Genomic DNA, 14,006 nt, shown 5'->3' with positions numbered 1-14,006 from the left:
TATGAAACCTGCTTTCAAGGAAACAGCCACCCAGATACCTGCAAAGCTTTTATAACAGGCAGAAGTAAATTAGAACAGCTAGAAAATAAATTATAAGCAAAACAGAGTATATAGCCATGCTAGCAGCTTTGTGTGCATTGAGCTATGCTAACAACAGCATGTTGACACACTTACAACGATAATACTAACAAACTGATGTTTCATAGGTATCGTGTTTACTATGCTCATCATATTGATGATATGTTCACCGTTACTCCTTGGAGTGCTAGCATGCTAACAAGCTCATGATGGCAATGCTAGCATACTGATGTTTAGCGGGTATCATGTTTACTATGTTCACCATTTTCCTTGGAGTGCTAGCATGCTAACAAGCTCGATGGCAATGATAACATACTGATGTTTAGCAGGTATCATGTTTACTGTGTTCACCGCTTTTCCTTGGAGTGCTAGCATGCTAACAAGCTCATGATGACAATGCTAACATATTGATGTTTAGCAGGTATCATGTTTACTATGTTCACTGTTTTCCTTGGAGTGCTAGCATGCTAACAAGCTTGATGGCAATGATAACATGCTGATGTTTAGCAGGTATCATGTTTACTGTGTTCACCGCTTTTCTTTGGAGTGCTAGCATGCTAACAAGCTCATGATGACAATGCTAACATATTGATGTTTAGCAGGTATCATGTCTACTATGTTCACTGTTTCCTTGGAGTACTAGCATGCTAACAAGGTCATGATGGCAATGCTAGCATACTGATGTTTAGCAGGTATCATGTTTACTATGTTCACCGTTTTCCTTGGAGTGCTAGCATGCTAACAAGGTCATGATGGCAATGCTAGCATATTGATGTTTAGCAGGTTTCATGTTTACTATGTTCACCATCTTTGTTTGGTGCGCTAGATTAAAGCTAAAAGTTATTACAATTCATCCAGATATTCAACAATTTTCATGGCAATTCAATGACAGTAAACCAGTACAGTAAACTTTGAAGCCATTAAACCAAAACAATGAGCTAATTGACGCTAAACTGCTCCATAGAGCTGAGAGGAAACTGCATAATTGGGTGATAATCTCTCTGTAGTTTGTCACTATGACACCTTTCACATCAGTCAGCAGATCCTTTGTTAAATAGAAATATAAGTGTATCTTTACTTAGCACTCATTTTATTCATGTATCCAGAGCCACAGAAAAAAAACTGGAAAGGGGGTTCACCCAGTTCAGATCATCATGCTGCGAGGCATGAATCAAAATAAAGTGGCACTGTAATGGTACTCGGGCAGGCACCTGAGACATATCAGCCTGAAATGTAGTTTTGATTGGTGGTTACATCAGATGTGATATAACCAGTGTCCTCAGCTTTTTTCAGACAGCCTTCAGTTTTACAAACACATTCACACTGTGGCGGAGGACATGTTTTTATAGGGGCTTTGACGAAACATTTCTTTCGACCAAATATACAGTTTATGTAGCTTCTCAGGATGGTTGAATATGCTGTTGGTCGGTTCTGAATACAACATTTCAACATTATTGCCACTATTCTTTAATGTTTGGCTCTTTTCATCAATTCTTTTCGCCAAATTAACCTCCAAAGAATCACAAAAACAAAACTATTGCCAAACAAATATGACACTGTTGTGAGAGTGAGAGGATCTGCTGGTTCCAGAGGTGTTTTTCTAATTGCCTATTTCTTTATATACTCAATATTTCTTGACATGGAAACAAATAGGCTTTCCATCAGTAATTTTACTTGAATAAAATACTTGATTTTAGGTTGAACACCAACTTTCAGATCATCAACCATCACTTTTGTGGATATCCCATGAACATAAGCGTCCTCATTGATGCTGTGAGCAATGACTTTTTTGTGTGTGCCATCTATGAGTCCAACAAATTTGCAGCCTTTTCCATGATTTAATGCCAAATGGTTGGAAAATGAGTGAATCTGCACATTATCTGAGGTGCTGCAAGAGCAATAATTGTTGAGATCTTATTGCCAGAACTGGCAGTTGTGACAGACCCAAATTGTAACTCCTGCAAAACAACATCTTTCCTGTTGAGGATCTTTTTTTTTTGTTTTGCAAAAATAACGTGTTCTGCTTGTTAATGGAGCAGTTGCATCCCACATTCAGGTTGGACGGGTCAACAAAATGTCAGACATTAACATAGGAGACTGCTGTTTGTTTCCCATTTCCCAAACCATGATCTTTCAGGTTGTTTTTTAAACCTAACCAAGCCTTAGCCATTGATGTGCAAAATGCTTTTACTCCCAGTCTTAAAAGTAGCATCACAAATGCGCCACTCTTTCTGCCAGTTAGGGGCTGATTTCCATCTCTGATGTGCTTCATAAATACAGGTGTCAGAAATCAACAACAGGGCAAGGCAGCATCAATCAGCAGCCACCTAACCTCGTGATTCATGCACATGATTTAGCCTCTGTGACATCCACACTGCGTTACAAAACGCACTGATCTATGCCAAACAGCACGACTAGTTCAAAGATGAACATCTTGTCCTTTGGAAATAATGACTGTGGATCATTTTAGAAATTGCATGTATTTGTGCCGGGTTTCTGATCAGGTACATCTCACACCAGGTGAATGAAATTAACTGTGATTATCGGATGGGATAGGGAGGAATGTGGCTCGCTCCATGTGAGCTGTGAGCCAATATATATGTGTGAAAGTGTGAATTAAAATTTCGAAAAAGGAGAACAGGAGTCATTTTTATTCCAGTGTGATTTCAATGAAACTGAAATGAAGCACTCATCTGTGCTGTTGGTCCAAAATCCTTTTACTCTCATGGACGTGTGTTTCTTGTATCTAATCCCTTTGTTCTGATCTGTTATGTGTTATTAGCCTTTTTTTTAAAAATCTTCTTTACTTTCTGTAGACTTTTCCTAATCTACCCGTCGAAAGAAGTCTGTTGTTTTCTCTCTGAACTAGGCCAACTCATCCTTCTTCTTTTCACACCTTTTTTCATCGTTTCCAAACAACAAAAATGTCACAGTTAATGTCACTGTGACAGCCTGTGCCTGAAAAGCTGTGTAAATTTAGGTCTAAAATTATTATAGGCTTTTAATTTATTCTACACTAATCTCAATGTACATTCATTTTCTTTGACCATGGTTTTTTGGCTCATCACAAAACAAAAGAAAACAAAAACATGAATTCCCCCACCTGCTGCTTAGACCCCTGTTTACTTACTGTTTTTACGCTACTGTTATTGGACAATAGGTCCTTTATTTCAGAAGGAAAGCAGCTTTTCAATTTTAAAGGTTAAATTTGTTGAAAGGTAAACTGTTGCTGGCAGATTTTATCATCTGTAGCTGATTAGCTGCACACATTAGTGATGTGTTTTCAACAATTGTCAAGGAAAGGAACTAAAGTCCTAAAAAACTAAAAATAACTAAATAACTAGAATAACTAAAATAACTGTCTAACTTCCTTTATTATTAGCTGTTTTTTAAGCTGTCATGTCATCAATATTTAAATTTACCTGTAATAGATTAAAACTTTTTTATGTCAGCTGTACAGACCATGTGTCACCATCATATATCGAGGATCCAGACTGAAATAAACTCTTGTAAACTTGTGTTTTCTCTAAATTTGCGTGACAAATTCAGCGAGACCATGGGAAACCCTGACCTGAAGTCTTCTAGTTGGTTGAAAACTAAGAATTCAGCTGTTTGAGAAAAAAAAACTTTTCATAAGGGTCTTAAACTTGCACTTAAAAGACTAAAGAGGCTAAAGCTAAGAGGTCCCAGGCAAAGCATGAGCATTATCACCATGTAAATTATCTATAAAGATGAATATGAATAACATGCCTAGTTAGTACAGAAAACATCAAATATAATCTTATAATGATTATTCAGTTAAATTTACATTAGAAAATGCTTTTTGAGGAAGAAGTTTTGCCACTGTGTTTGGCTAACATGATGCTAGCTGCTAATGCTAGCCAAAACTCTGATAGGAGCATCCAGGACCAGCTAGTCTAGCCCTGAATGTGTTTTTTCTAACATGACTTGTAAGGCCACAAAATTGTGCTGTTACATAATGATGCGCCTACTCTTTGCCAGGTTACTGCTGTAGCTAGTAAGTTAGCTAGCTGGGTATACTTGCGTTAGCGGTTAAATGCATTATTTAAAGCATTCCTTACATTTTAGCTTTAGAAAAATAAGCATCATCCTGCAAACACTTTTACTTACTATCGTTCTCTTTAGAGCCAAGTTAAGATTGATAAACGATGATCGGACAATCATTGTTTAACAATGATCAATTTTAATCTCAGGAGAAAAGTTGACTTGAGAGAGGCATAAAGTTTTCATCAGCTGTTTTTTGTCTCAGGGCAGAAACTAGCCAGTGCCCGCGTATGTAAAATCTCTCCATCCGTCCTCCATCTTCCCTGCGTTACCATAGCAACTCAAAATCAGGAAGGATTTTAATATAATGAAGACACACGCCCACACATGTGCGCTCTCACCCACGCAAACACACAGAAGTACACTGAGGCCCGCTTACCGATTTTGTGATGAATCCCTGCTGTGCTGTTGTGTTCAGAGGACGAATCATCAGCGTAAACAGGTGCGGCTGCAGGTGATTACTCGCTGATTTCATGATTACATCCACTTCTTTCACGAAGTACAGATACAGATGAAGAGACGGCGACAGGCTGCAGAGAGGCCGCAGAGCCTCTTCAATCAGGACGTGAGCTGTGTGAAGAGCGCTGAAACACAGCTAATGTTATCACCGCACAGTCATGACATGAAAATGGACTGAAATGCACTCAGTTCTGCCCCAGTGGACAGCTGGAAAAAGGATTTATAACAGTCGGGTTTTTATTATATTACTGTCGGTGGAATGTGGCACAGCAAAAACAATGATCTGGACGAAAATCAAATAAAAATGATTTAAACAGTAACTCAGACAAGTGGAGAACAAAACACACAGACATCAAGACAAAATAACTTTATTTAAAAAAAAATGATTTGGTTATGTGGTTGTTGAAGGGAGTAAATAAGTGTCATATTTTGTGTCTGTAAGCCATAGATACAATGTGTATATGTGTGTGTTAACCAGGGCAGCGTCCAGAGTATGAAAGTAACTAAGAAATATCTTCTCAAGTACCATACTTAATCACTCAATAATCATTTTTTGGATACTTTGGTGTTTGAAGGTGGCACCATTTTAGCTTGCACCCTTTGCCCGTATGTAACCAGTCTACCGTCGACCTCCTCCAGACCCCTCAGGAGGGGGCCTGTCTTGTGTGGACCAGCAGTGACTGCAGCTGTATGATTTACATTTTCTTAAACCCATTTTCCAGCCTATTGCTTTATTTTACACAATTTATGCAAAATTATCTTCACAATCCTTTGTGAAATTTCAGCCATGAGACAAATGTCACCTGAAAATGTCGATCTATGAGAGCCTGACATCTGAATTTATTGCTCACTGCAGAGTGTCTATTATATAGTGAACACAGTGGTTTTGGTAGGTTCCAAATTTTTGTTTTTATGATTTGTTTGCATTAGTATATTTTGTTGTTGTACAGTGTATCCAATAAACATACAAACCATTGATTTGTCTGTTTTTTCATACTCTCTTAACTATTGCATTTACATTGTGAAACTAATATAATCTGCTTTTGCAAATCTGTACTTGTGTTTGTGCCAATGAAGCTAATTTGAATTAGAGAAAAAAACGAGAGCTGTATTTTGAACAAAGACGTCCACTGTGTGTACAGTGTGTGTGTGTGTGTGCTGTGTCACTTCTGGATCAGACGTCATGCAGTCACACTTTCTTTCACCCACATTCACACATTTGTCACTGTTGTGTGTGAATTGATATGAAACGAAACACACACACACACACACACACACTCACAGACGTTGACCTGGAGTTGTGACGTCACCCTGGACCCACTCAGACCATTGTTTCCTCTTTTCCTTTCATTGTCTTCTCTCTCTCTGTTACACCATCTCTTCCTCTGGGTCAGATCCTACGCTCAGCTCCAGCTCTGGCTGATCGCTGTTGTTCACTTTTTTTCTTCTTTTGTGTCTCTGAGTCACTCACTCAATTACTGCATCATTTGTGGGTTTTCAGTGGAGTATCAACAACAAGTCTATTGGAGGGGTTGCCATGACACTTGATTCACCCATTCACGTCTTCCTCAGGATGAACGCCATCATCAGGTCAAAATCTCTGTTTGGTCTGAATATCTGCATAAACTAATGGCTTTCCCATTAGCCTTAGCTGGTAAACATTATACCTGCTTAGCATTAGCCAGCTAGCATGGTCATTGTGAGCATGGTTGAATTGAAAGCTCAAAGCACAGCCTCACAGCATAGCTAGAAAGACTGCAGATTCATCCTCTGGGCACCATGAATATCCAAACAATGGCAATCCATTCAAAAGCTTTCGAGAGCCTTTTTGTGACAGCTTGGCAGAGAAACCGGTTTCAACCCAGATGCATGAGTCAGAGACAGGCAGGTACGTAAACAGCTCATGTACACTCATAGTCAAAGATCAAGGAGGCAGAAGAAATGAGAAGATTTATCTGAAGGAGTCCGGCAGAGGGGCAGAACAGAGGGTTGGAAAGCTAAGACATCAGTACAATAGACATTCTGGCAAAGAGTAAATGGGAATAGGCTGGTATATATACTGCAGGACTGATAGGGGTAGTGGGAAGAATCTGCATCTGAAATAACAGGAGAAGCAGTCGTATGTGCCAGAGAAAACAAAGTAGATATGCAACTATGGCCTTGTTCGGACTGCTCGCCCAAATCCATTTTTTGGCATGTCCAGATAACATGAAATGCATTTTTTTGCAAATCAATCCAATCAGATTTCTACACATGCGTGTTAGTCTAAATGCACTGGCTTGTTTTTTGCATCACGCGCAAGGTGACGCGCAACGAAGACGTCAAATCCAGAGTGACGGAAGTGCATCACAGTCGCTGAGCAGGATCCACATTACCAGCCTCCTCCGCCCCTGAATTTGTCTGGTGTGATGGAGAAGTCCTGCACTGCGACTTGACAGCGCGATTGTTTGGAGGGCAAGATGATGGATCGCCATTATTCAAGGTTCCACGCTGGAAAGCCAAGTCACCAGCAGATACTGACACCTACCCAGTTACTACAGCAACCGATCTATCGCTTGCAAATAACGGTGCAAACAGTCTGTCTGTCAAATCTGATTTGAGGAACAAATCTGATTTGCTTGCAGTCTTGTCGAAGCCTCCGAGTTGGGTGGAGTTGTGACAGATTTTACTAAAAGCTTGAGGAAAAATCATCATCAATGTCAGAGGGATTCATCCTCTGGGGACCATGACTGTATCCATAGAGAGTTTCATGGAAATCCATCTGATCAACGTTGAGACAAACCTGTACGTGATTGGAGTGAATCAAAGAGTTTGATTCCTGCCATCTCATCAGACATAATCCACTACTTGCAGTCTCTCCCTCACACACACATACACACTCAGTGTGGGTGGACTCTAACAGTGAAAACCACGTCAGCTGTAAACCACTTTAGAGGAGTTTCCACTCAGAGCATCTCTCCACCTGCTGGGATCCACAAACAGCTCAGTAACAGCTCCATTTTTAGACCCACGTCAGTCTAAAAATGAACTGTTACTACATAATTTCTCATCTCAGCTGGAGGGGAAACAGCGATGGTGTGTTTGTTGATCGAGAGACCTAACACTTGTGTTATTTGGGCGCCAAAACCCTGACTGGCAATAATAATAATCAACAAATTATAGTAGTAATTGGAAAACGGCACCATGACAGGAAATGTAGCATGCTGATGTTAGCATTTAACTCAGAGCACCACTCTGCCACGCAGAGCTGCTAGCATGGCTGTAGACTCCTGGTCTTAGTCATCAGGTTAGGCAGATCAGGGACAGAAATACTGGAAGTGGGGAAGGAGGATCTTTCGTGTGGGAGATCCATCTCAGGCGTCATAAACCTATTTCAAGCCCTAGATGGTGTGAGGATGAAGGTAAATGGATGAAGTGGAGGGCCAGGGGTGGAAGAATAAAAAGGACTCCAGCTGCAGGGGGCCAGAAAGTCGTGATGCATTTATGGTGAAACTGTTCTCAACACTTTTCTAGCAGGGACAACCTGGACAATAATCTTTTCTCTCCACGACACCCCCCAGGTTCAGAACATTGAAAATATTGAGCGGCTGCATGGTTTTATACACTTTTTATGTTGTCGTCTCTTTTGTCCTTAGATTTAAGAGGCAATAAAAAAACATTATGTTTAAAAAAACACATGATGATAATGAATAATAATGTTCATCGCTTTAGTTGGCAATATGTTGGTGTTGTGTTTACATCATATTTGACTGCCCCCAAGTGGCCAAAAACAAAAACAACAATCAATTTATGCAGCTTTAAATATTCTAAACTGTAAAAACATTTGTTTTTTAAGTCAATTTAATGTTCTGCAACATTTAAATAGAATTACGCACCTGAGCAAGCAGTCATCTACAAAATAAACTTCATATGGAAACACTGCCTTCATATCAGGCCACACTGCAGATCTGTTGAAAAAGCTGCCAGTTGTTCAGTCATTTCTCCAAACATACATGAAAGTTAAAGCACCAAATATAAAAATGCAAGTGATAAGTGTGTTTTTTTGGGAAAGCTATTTATTCAATACATATGCTGCTGGTACTAGCACATGACTGACTGCACCCAGCAGCTGCAGCAAAGCCTCATGGGAGCTGTGAAAAACCTCTCAGTGCGATCACCCATCTGAAAAACGTGACTCATTATTTTGACAGGATGCATTAATGAAATTATCTTTTAAAAATTGCATTTAATCACTCTTTAATACACTGTAAAACTGCTGTTAATTAACATCCATGGTTAATATTTCAGAAATATGTATTGGTAATAAAGGATATTATACAATGACTCTGACTTTCACAGTAGGTTGAGTCTTAAAGTGCTTTACCCTCATGCTGACAGGTTAATTGGGTGTATTGAAAACCTTATCAACAACACTAAAAATCTGGAGCCACTGCTGGTTTCACACAAGCAGCAGGAAAACACCTGGAAACACACTTCATAGTGTAAAACTGGTTCCCTTTAAGGATTGTGGAAAAACCTTCAGCGGTGAGTGCTGTTAAAAGACCTTCTGGGTTTTCCAAGGTTCTCCAGTTAGATGTCTTATATCTTTCGGAAATCTTGATACAAAAAACTTATAGTGACCAAATCGTTCAGCCAATTTGTTTTTGTTAGTTTCAAACCAGGGTACAGTTTTAAAACTGGTCATTCACAGAATTGCATGATATGATGGACGGTAAATCTTTCACAGTTACTATTTGCTTTTTTTTTAGATTGTGTATGCACATTTGCTCCTGTTGCTTGCTTGTTGATTTGAAATCGGGGCTAGCTGTTGTGTAATCATTTGAAGTCACTCATCAGAGTGTGAGTTGTTGTGTTAATCTGTCACATTGAAGAGTAAGTCACATATTTTAGTCCAAACTGAAAGCAGCACATCCTTCAGTAACAATGCCAATTCTGGCTCAAGGGCTTTTTTTTAACTTTGATGTGCCCACTCATCCTTTTGTCTAAAGCTGTGAGGACAGAGAAGAATTAAGATTTTGTTTGAGAGTTTAAAAAAGAAGTTGAAGGAAACTTGTGCCCCTGAAATTCCTCTTTTTCCCACGCTTGGTGCATGCAGCCACTTAATGCCTCAATAGCGAGCAGGCAGGTTTCCCCGCTGAGGGCAGGAAACAGGAAAGAGACTTAAAAAAAACAAGCAATCAGCACGTTGGCATCTCATCAGCATATCAATGAGCCTGTCTTATCTGTACAATGTCAAGAATAAAGAATAAAAGAGTCTATTTACAGGCGATTTATGCACTTTGAGGCTGATTTAGTTGCAAATCGTGTATAATTCTTATTTCTAGAGTTCAGAGGCCAAACACAGATGGACACAATACTGGACGGACATGATTGACAGTCTCTGCTTTCGCTACATTACCTATATTATAGACGAGGTGTTGTCTTGTTGTTAGCCTTCAGCTGCTGCTGGTGGTCCTGCGCTCCCAGCATCTCTGATGAAACTGGTTTGCAGGAGGAGTGTTATTGTTTAGAGCTAAAAGTGAAGTATGTGGAACATAGCTTGGCTGATAAATAGTTCTGTACTGGTGGAAATACATGAATAATTCTGCATTGATGGATTTCGGTTTATACAGAGTCTTCAGTTCTCCAGATAGATGTCTTATATCTTTCGGAATTATGGCATTTCCATTAATGCCATTGTTCAAGTGGCTGTTTGCCGTACAACATGCACACATTCACAGGGTATTGTTGGTCAATAACACTGAACACAGAAAGGCTTTTAATTTGTGGGTATTAAACTGTTCTCTGCATAAAAAAAAAAACGAGCAGAGTTCACAGCTCTCTTTATGTGATAGCTTTTGTTAGTGCCTCGCTCCCACAGAGAGCTGTTGTCATAGCGATGCGATCGTCTCCGGCTCGTCGCCGCGTTGTTTTGCTGCCGTCACGTTGCAGGAGGATGCCAGTTACAAATCGTCTCATTCTCGTCGAAACTTCTGAGCTCCCGCCGAGGCCTGCGGAGCTGGAGGTGAAACTAAACAAAACGCAGCGAAGCCTCTCAGCTCCTCCGATGGATCAATCTCACAATAACGACACGTGTCCATAAACACGCACAGCCCGTCCTGCAGACGCCTGCTTCAAAATAAACAAGCAAATAATGAGACACCAGACAAACTGAAAAAAGCTTCGTTTTGTCTTTTGTGCCTTGATTTCTGTCCATTTTCGACATCCAGGCGCCTCTGTCCGATGTCGATGCCGTTTTGTATGTTAGCTTCCATCTTGGTATCGCGGTTCTGTTCATTTGGCGGTTGTCTTTCCTTCAGCACTCACAGGAACCGGGTCAGACTTTGGCCTGAAGTGATCCTGCAGCATTTTAGCGTCTTATCATTTTAAAGAGAATATTCCACATATTTGGGGTCTCTGCTGACTGTGAGGGGTAGCCGATTTTAAATGCACAACAAAGTACAATGTGTTGATGCTTATGGCGTGTCAGTGCGCCCTTCATGGCTCCCAGGAATAAGAATGAAAATGATTTGTTAGTGGCACAGCTTGCGTGGCTTTGATGCACGCTGTGAATCTTCAGACTTATTGCTGCTCAAGTGTTTAATGCAAACTTTTCATTTTGTGCAGCTTAACATAAAACTCCTGTTTATGCTCTAGTCCTGTTTAGACTGAAAATAAGAGGGAATCTGCACAAATCCTGAATGACTGTCAAACACTGAATGCTCATTTTAAATTTTACACTATGTTAAGTTTTTTTTGCTAAGCTAAGCTAATCATCTCCTGCCAACAGCCTGTAGTTAATGTACAGACATTATTTTAACCATTCTTCAAATTCAAGGCCAATTAGTTTTGACTCATGTTCCACTAATTAAATCCTGTTTTGTTTCAACGTACTCACAATTCAAAGAGGCCAAGAAAACTGAATGAGAGTTTATATTCAACTTTTGGTTATTGATGCGGTTATCCAGTAATCTTAGCCGGGTCAATCCCTGACTTGATGTTTATTACTGCATACACTATTACCTTGTTTTGATGGAAGTTTTGCAGACTTCTCTGCATCTCACAAGCACAACGTTGTCCTAAACTGTTTTCTACCCAAATGCACCAAATACTGCATCACTGCAAATATCATAAATAGCAAATATACTTGTATTCTAGCACAACAGAAACAGCAAAACATAACCTGAGCAGCAAGTGATGACGACATTAACATTTTATCAAATCAGATACAGTCTGTGCTTCAGTGGCTCAAGTGTGTTTTCAACCATGTTAAACTCAGTCGAACTTTTACCAAAGACCAGGAATCCCCCAGTGCAGGCGATTTCTATTAGTTTTATAAAAACCGCAAAGTCTTCCACAATTGGTCAGTTGTGGGACACCAGTAACGGGACAAAAGGCCAAGACTTTGTGTGTGTGTGTGTGTGAGACGAACAGACTGATCTTTATGACGGAGGTGCTGATGGAGACAACAGAGGCAGTGTTCATCTCAACAGGCTCTGGAAACGACCGGCTGGAGGACAGTCCCTGATCTGAGCCGTCTGAGCTCGAACTAAACCTTCAGACGGCCTTTCAGTCCGTCGGTCACAAGATGCTTCATCACCACCGTCGTCATCGCTGCGGGTTCCGTCACAACTTCTCCTCCGACTGGAGGAGAATGACGTCTGTGCTGATTGGCCGATTTCACACGAGTTCACTTTTCTGCGGACGCTGGATCGTGAAACGTGGCGAGGTGTTTTTGACTCACGGTGAACACTAATCAGCCGCTCTTGTTCTGTGCTCTGTTCTCATATGAAGAAGTTACTTTGCTTTCATAACAAAGCAACTGGCTTGAACTGCATTTTAAATTGATAACTGACAACTCAGCAGAAGCCACACGGAGCACTGATAGCACTCATGGTTCTTTGCAGCATTGGTCATCAACACTTACTCCATACATGTAATACTACTGAATATACTTCATGAACAGTTTGAAAGTCCTTTCCTCTTCTTCTTTTAATGACGCTGACAGGAGAATTAGTTGCACCAGCTGTTTGATTTGCACATGAATTTGCATTTTCCTCTGCAGATTGTCCATTAGGTTTTGAGCTTCATTTGGATGGAAACTTTCTATTTCTCCTGTCAGAGTCTTGGAATCAGTTGGAATACTTTTCTCTGGCTGTTAGCACTGTTTAGGCTCCTCATTGTGACATTCAGTGGCATGAGCAATTCACGGCTGCTGAACAGAAGATTTAGTCCTCAGTCCGTTTTTGCAGCTGAAGACTCTTCTTGAGCTTCTTAAAAAGTTTTAGGGCAGATAATAAACACTATAAACTGACTTGAGCTGGATAGCATAGCAACATTACGGCTGCAAACAACCCATAATGCAACACCTCTTAATGTGACAGACAGGAAGCAGAACTGTCTCCACTGAAGAATTTGGGGTTGCAGAATAACATATATCAGTATGTTATATATTTAGTTTAGTATGGTTTAGTTTTTTTGTATTTACTTGGTGTTAGTACAATATGTGTATTTCAATACTGTCACATCTGTATTTTTGTGTATATATATGTACCTCGACAAGCCTGAATATGGAGTTCGATCTGTCTGTTAAGGTCAAACTTTCAAATTGAGTTTACTTTTTTAAGAAAAACATATTTCAAGACAGCTGTTTTATTCAGGCAAACGCTCCCCTAAAACAGGACGTGAAGCAGTAATGTGACCGCCGTAGTTCACCGTGTGCACAGCTGACGCCGCTCTGAGACTTCCAGTCTGTTTCTAGGTGCCGGGCTGTTCACAGTGATTTGAATCGAGTCATTTTGACAGTCAAATCAGCTGCAGGTAGATTGAGCTCAGGCCCTGAACCCTGAAGGGAGTTTGGGAGACCAGCAGCTCTCTCGCGACTGAGTTTATCACATTTATTCACAGCTGGAAAGCAAACACAAACATTTTCTTCACTAATCCATGATGATAAACTGGATTATAACCTGGACTCCATCTCTGAACAGGAACTTGCCTCTCGAGGAGACCAGCCTCACATGTATGTAAAGTTTAACACATTAAGATCACAATCTTTATTTCAAGAGATAGTTGCTCAGATCTCAAAGGTGTTTATGTGTGTGTGTGTGTGTGTGCTGTCATTGCTGTATGAGGATATGAATATTTAACATGCATGAGGTGCAGGTGTTGTAAACTGATGGTTATCTGATATCAGCTCACCTGTTGGTAACTTGATGTCTCCGATTAAAAGCTGCATCTGCTCTTTACTGTTGAGGGAGACAAGAACTGACTTTTAATTATTCACTACTGTGATTCTTTTAAAGGGGCCGTCTGACTATTTATAGTTGTATTACACTTCAGTAAGACTGGCAACTCACAAAACAAAAAAACAAATGAGCAGAGCTCAAGATATCCTGACTTTTAGTTTCTGATATGAGTCTACCTCC

The sequence above is a fragment of the Chelmon rostratus genome, chromosome 14, assembly GCF_017976325.1.
Source record: "Chelmon rostratus isolate fCheRos1 chromosome 14, fCheRos1.pri, whole genome shotgun sequence".
NCBI lineage: Eukaryota > Metazoa > Chordata > Actinopteri > Chaetodontiformes > Chaetodontidae > Chelmon > Chelmon rostratus.
Note: the sequence above shows the minus strand (reverse complement) of the source record.